The sequence below is a fragment of the Arachis hypogaea genome, chromosome 2 (genome assembly GCF_003086295.3).
Source record: "Arachis hypogaea cultivar Tifrunner chromosome 2, arahy.Tifrunner.gnm2.J5K5, whole genome shotgun sequence".
In the NCBI taxonomy this organism is placed as follows: Eukaryota; Viridiplantae; Streptophyta; class Magnoliopsida; order Fabales; family Fabaceae; genus Arachis; species Arachis hypogaea.
This window is the reverse complement of record NC_092037.1, coordinates 68,977,258-68,983,994: the sequence shown is the minus strand read 5'-3', so window position 1 is coordinate 68,983,994 and position 6,737 is coordinate 68,977,258. Positions and strand designations below refer to the sequence as shown.

The 6,737-nt window shown below is 40.6% G+C and overlaps 1 non-coding gene across 1 annotated transcript; it reads left to right on the top strand.

Moving 5' to 3' along the window:
• Positions 1–776: 776 nt before the first annotated feature.
• LOC112766762 (small nucleolar RNA R71) lies at positions 777–884 on the top strand. The gene has a single exon (XR_003184540.1). It is a non-coding gene; the product is annotated as a small nucleolar RNA R71 (small nucleolar RNA).
• The last annotated feature ends 5,853 nt before the right edge of the window (positions 885–6,737 follow it).

Genomic DNA, 6,737 nt, shown 5'->3' with positions numbered 1-6,737 from the left:
TCTCCAAATTCGGCCATGTTGATGGCTTTGCACTCTCCTTTTGGATTTTCTTCTGTATTGCTTGGAAGAGTACTAGGAGGGAGTTCAGTAATTTTCTTGCTCAGCTGACCCACTTGTGCCTCCAAATTTCTAATGGAGGACCTTGTTTCAGTCATGAAACTTTGAGTGGTTTTGATCAGATCAGAGACCATGGTTGCTAAGTCAGAGGTATTCTGCTTAGAACTCTCTGTCTGTTGCTGAGAAGATGATGGAAAAGGCTTGCTATTGCTAAACCTGTTTCTTCCACCATTATTATTATTGAAACCTTGTTGGGGTCTCTGTTGATCCTTCCATGAAAAATTTGGATGATTTCTCCATGAAGGATTATAGGTGTTTCCATAGGGTTCTCCCATGTAATTCACCTCTTCCATTGAAGGATTCTCAGGATCATAGGCTTCTTCCTCAGATGAAGCTTCTTTAGTACTGCTTGGTGCATTTTGCATTCCAGACAGACTTTGAGAAATCATATTGACTTGTTGAGTCAATATTTTATTCTGAGCCAATATGGCATTCAGAGTGTCAATCTCAAGAACTCCTTTCTTCTGACCAGTCCCATTGTTCACAGGATTTCTTTCAGAAGTGTACATGAATTGGTTATTTGCAACCATTTCAATCAGCTTTTGAGCTTCTGTAGGCGTCTTCTTCAGGTGAAGAGATCCTCCAGCAGAGCTATCCAAAGACATCTTGGATAGTTCAGAGAGACCATCGAAGAAAATACCTATGATGCTCCATTCAGAAAGCATATCAGAAGGACACTTTCTGATTAATTGTTTGTATCTTTCCCAAGCTTCATAGAGGGATTCTCCTTCCTTCTGTCTGAAGGTTTGGACTTCCACTCTAAGCTTACTCAATTTTTGAGGTGGAAAGAACTTTGCCAAGAAGGCATTGACTAGCTTTTCCCAAGAGTCCAGGCTTTCTTTAGGTTGTGAGTCCAACCATGTTCTAGCTCTGTCTCTTACAGCAAAAGGGAATAGCATAAGTCTGTAGACCTCAGGGTCAACCCCATTAGTCTTGACAGTGTCACAGATTTGCAAGAATTCAGCTAAGAACTGATGAGGATCTTCCAATGGAAGTCCATGGAACTTGCAATTCTGTTGCATTAGAGAAACTAATTGAGGCTTAAGATCAAAGTTGTTTGCTCCAATGGCAGGGATAGAGATGCTTCTCCCATAGAAGTCGGGAGTAGGTGCAGTAAAGTCACCCAGCACCTTCCTTGCATTGTTGGCATTGTTGTTTTCGGCTGCCATATGTTCTTCTTCTTTGAAGAATTCGGTCAGGTCCTTTAAAGAGAGTTGTGCTTTGGCTTCTCTTAGCTTTCTCTTCAAGGTCCTTTCAGGTTCAGGGTCAGCCTCAACAAGAATGCTTTTGTCTTTGCTCCTGCTCATAAGAAAGAGAAGAGAACAAGAAAATGTGGAATCCTCTATGTCACAGTATAGAGATTCCTTGAAGTGTCAGAGGAAAAGAAGAGTAGAAGACAGAAGTATAAAATTCGAACTTATCAAAGAAGATGGAGTTCGAATTTTGCATTAAGGGATAGTGTTAGTCCATAAATAGAAGGGTATGAGAAGAGGGAAGTAATTTTCGAAAATTAAGTAAAAGATTTTGAAAACATTTTTGAAAACACTACTTGATTTTTGAAAATGAAAGTGGGAAAGAGATCAAGTGATTTTTGAAAAAGTTTTTGAAATTAGAAATCAAAAAGATTTGATTGAAAACTATTTTGAAAAAGATGTGGTTAAGAAGATATGATTGATTTTTTTTAAAAAATGTGATTGAGAAGATATGATTTGAAAAACATTTTAAAAAGATTTGATTTTGAAAATTAAAAACTTGACTAACAAGAAAAGATATGATTCAAACATTAAACCTTTCTCAACAGAAAAGGCAACATACTTGAAATGTTGAATCAAATCATTAATTGATAGTAAGTATCTTTGAAAATGGAAAGAAATTGATTTTGAAAAAGATTTGATTGAAAAATTGAATTGAAAAAAGATTTGATTTTGAAAAACTTTGAAAACTTGAAAAAAAATCTGATTTGAAAACAAAATCTTCCCCCTTTAGCCATCCTGGCGTTAAACGCCCAGAATGGTGCACATTCTGGCGTTTAACGCCCAAAACTATACCCTTTTGGGCGTTAAACGCCCAACCAGATACCCTGGCTGGCGTTTAAACGCCAGTCTGTCCTTCTTCACTGGGCGTTTTGAACGCCCAGCTTTTTCTGTGCAATTCCTCTGCTGAATGTTCTGAATCTTCAATTCTCCTGTATTATTGACTTGAAAAGACACAAATTACAAATATTTTTGGATTTTTAATAATAAGGATAAATCAAAATGCAACAAGAATCAAATAACAATGCATGCAAGACACCAAACTTAGCGGTTTGTATACCACTGACACTAACAAAATGAGAATGCATATGAGACACACAAAACACTCAAGTCAATTGAATTTAAAGATCAGAGCACGAAAATCATCAAGAACAACTTGAAGATCCTTAAGACACATGAATGGATGCATATAATTGACACCAAACTTAAAATGAAACACTAGACTCAAACAAGAAATATTTTTGGTTTTTATGATTTTGTAATTTTTTTTGTGCTTTTTCGAAATTTAAGTGGAAAAAGATATCAAAATTCTTAATGAGAATTCCAGGAATCAGTGCAATGCTAGTCTAAGACTCCGGTCCAGGAATTAGACATGGCTTCACAGCCAGCCAAGCTTTCAAAGAAAGCTTCGGTCCAAAACACTAGACATGGCCAATGGCCAGCCAAGCCTTAGCAGATCACTGCTCCAAAAGCAAGATTGATAAAAATCAACAAGCTCTTGTGATGATAATTTGAAACCTCGGTCCAATGAGATTAGACATGGCTTCTCAGCCAGCCAGACTTCAACAAATCATCATGAAACTCTAGAATTCTTCTTCAAGAATTTCGAAAAAAATAAATACCTAATCTAAGCAACAAGATGAACCGTCAGTTGTCCAAACTGAACATTCCCCGGCAACGGCGCCAAAAACTTGGTGCTGTTGCCGGATTTTGGCACTGATGTTACCGGACCAAAAGCTTGCTCAAAACTTGAACAATCCCCGGCAACGGCGCCAAAAACTTGGTAGCGCGAAATTGTGAACAATACTTTTCACAACTCTCATAATCCCCGGTCATGAACCCCAAAAACTTGGTGTTCAATACCATGGCATTAATCACAACTTCGCACAACTAACCAGCAAGTGCACTGGGTCGTCCAAGTAATAAACCTTACGCGAGTAAGGGTCGATCCCACGGAGATTGTTAGTATGAAGCAAGCTATGGTCATCTTGTAAATCTTAGTCAGGCAAACTCAAATGGATATGGTGATGAACGCATAAAAACACAAAGATAAAGATAGAGATACTCATGTAATTCATTGGTAGGAACTTCAGATAAGCGCATGAAGATGCCTTCCCTTCCGTCTCTCTGCTTTCCTACTGTCTTCATCCAATCCTTCTTACTCCTTTCCATGGCAAGCTTATGCAAGGGTTTCACCGTTGTCAGTGGCTACCTCCCATCCTCTCAGTGAAAATGTTCCTATGCTCTGTCACAGCATGGCTAATCATCTGTCGGTTCTCGGTCAGGCCGGAATAGAATCCAGTGATTCTTTTGCGTCTATCACTAACGCCCCGCCTGCAGGAGTTTGAAGCACGTCACAGTCATTCAATCATTGAATCCTACTCAGAATACCACAGACAAGGTTAGACCTTCCGGATTCTCTTGAATGCCGCCATCAGTTCTAGCCTACACCATGAAGACTCTGATCTCACGGAATGGTTGGCTCGGTTGTCAGGCGAGCACTCGGTTGTCAGACGATCAACCATGCATCGTGCAATCAGGAATCCAAGAGATATTCACCCAATCGAAGGTAGAACGGAGGTGGTTGTCAGTCACACGTTCATAGGTGAGAATGATGATGAGTGTCACGGATCATCACATTCATCAAGTTGAAGAACAAGTGATATCTTAGAACAAGAACAAGCGGAATTGAATGGAAGAACAATAGTAATTGCATTAATACTCGAGGTACAGCAGAGCTCCACACCTTAATCTATGGTGTGTAGAAACTCCACCGTTGAAAATACATGAGAACAAGGTCTAGGCATGGCCGAATGGCCAGCCTCCCAATGATCTAAGATAGCATCAGAACAAAGATAACTACCCCTCGATGTCTCAATACAATAGTAAAAGGTCCTACTTATAGAAAACTAGTAGCCTAAGGTTTACAGAAATGAGTAAATGACATAAAAATCCACTTCCGGGCCCACTTGGTGTGTGCTTGGGCTGAGAAATGAAGCATTTTCGTGCAGAGACTTCTCTTGGAGTTAAACGCCAGATTTTAACTCCCATTTTGGTGCCAGTTCCAGCGTTTAACGCTGGGATTTCGAGGGTGACTTTGAACGCCGGTTTGGGCCATCAAATCTTGGGCAAAGTATAGACTATCATATATTGCTGGAAAGCCCAGGATGTCTACTTTCCAACGCCGTTGAGAGCGCGCCAATTGGGCTTCTGTAGCTCCAGAAAATCCACTTCGAGTGCAGGGAGGTTAGAATCCAACAGCATCTGCAGTCCTTTTTAGTCTCTGAATCAGATTTTTGCTCAGGTCCCTCAATTTCAGCCAGAAAATACCTGAAATCACAGAAAAATACACAATCTCATAGTGAAGTCCAGAAAAGTGAATTTTAACTAAAAACTAATAAAAATATACTAAAAACTAACTAGATCATACTAAAAACATACTAAAAACAATGCCAAAAAGCGTACAAATTATCCGCTCATCACATGTGTATTGGATCAACCTAAAAGTTGGGACCGCTACATGTCATTGGTGGAGTTTGCGTACAACAACAGCTTTCATGTGAGCATAGGGATGGCTCCGTATGAGGCTTTCTATGGACGGAAGTGCCAGTCTCCACTTTGTTGGTATGAATATGGTGAAGTAAGTGTTTTGGGTCCAGATTTGGTAGCAGAGACTACTGAGAACATTAAGAAGATTCGTGCAAGGATTCTAACTGCTCAGAGTCGATAGAAGAGTTATGCGGACCAGAGAAGGAAACCATTAGAGTTTGAAGTTGGGGAACATGTATTTCTAAAGGTTACATGGTGCGCGAAATTGTGATCACTACAACTTCACACAACTAACCAGCAAGTGCACTGGGTCGTCCAAGTAATACCTTACGTGAGTAAGGGTCGATCCCACGGAGATTGTTGGTATGAAGCAAGCTATGGTCATCTTGTAAATCTTAGTCAGGCAGACTCAAATGGATATGGTGATGAACGAAAATAACATAAAAGATAAAGATAGAGATACTTATGTAATTCATTGGTAGGAACTTCAGATAAGCGCATGAAGATGCCTTCCCTTCCGTCTCTCTGCTTTCCTACTGTCTTCATCCAATCCTTCTTACTCCTTTCCATGGCAAGCTTAAGCAAGGGTTTCACCGTTGTCAGTGGCTACCTCCCATCCTCTCAGTGAAAGCGATTGCATATGCTCTGTCACAGCATAGCGGAATTCATCTGTCGGTTCTCAATCAGGCCGGAATAGAATCCAATGATTCTTTTGCGTCTGTCACTAACGCCCCGCCTTCAGGAGTTTGAAGCACGTCACAGTCATTCAGTCATTGAATCCTACTCAGAATACCACAGACAAGGTTAGACCTTCCGGATTCTCTTGAATGCCGCCATCAGTTCTCGCCTATACCACGAAGACTCTGATCTCACGGAATGGTTGGCTCGTTTGTCAGACGAGCACTCGGTTGTCAGGCGATCAACCATGCATCGTGCAATCAGGAATCCAAGAGATATTCACTAGAGCCTTGATCGCTTGTAGAACAAGAGTGGTTGTCAGTCACCTTGTTCATGGGTGAGAATGATGATGAGTGTCACGGATCATCACATTCATCAAGTTGAAGAACAAGTGATATCTTGGATAAAGAACAAGTGGAATTGAATGGAAGAACAATAGTAATTGCATTAATACTCGAGGTACAGCAGAGCTCCACACCTTAATCTATGGTGTGTAGAAACTCCACCGTTGAAAATACATAAGAACAAAAGTGATCATTGGTTTCGGCCCCAGAGAGGGAACCAGAAGAACCAAGATGAAAGTACAATAGTAAAAGGTCCTACTTATAGAAAACTAGTAGCCTAAGGTTTACAGAGATGCGTAAATGACATAAAAATCCACTTCCGGGCCCACTTGGTGTGTGCTTGGGCTGAGCAATGAAGCATTTTCGTGTAGAGACTCTTCTTGGAGTTAAACGCCAGCCTTTATGCCAGTTTGGGCGTTTAACTCCCATTTTGGTGCCAGTTCCGGCGTTTAACGCTGGGATTTCTGAGGGTGACTTTGTACGCCGGTTTGGGCCATCAAATCTTGGGCAAAGTATGGACTATCATATATTGCTGGAAAGCCCAGGATGTCTACTTTCCAACGCCGTTGAGAGCGCGCCAATTGAGCTTCTGTAGCTCCAGAAAATCCACTTCGGGTGCAGGGAGGTCAGAATCCAACAGCATCTGCAGTCCTTTTCAGTCTCTGAATCAGATTTTTGCTCAGGTCCCTCAATTTCAGCCAGAAAATACCTGAAATCACAGAAAAACACACAAACTCATAGTAAAGTCCAGAAAAGTGAATTTTAACTAAAAACTAATAAAAATATACTAAAAACT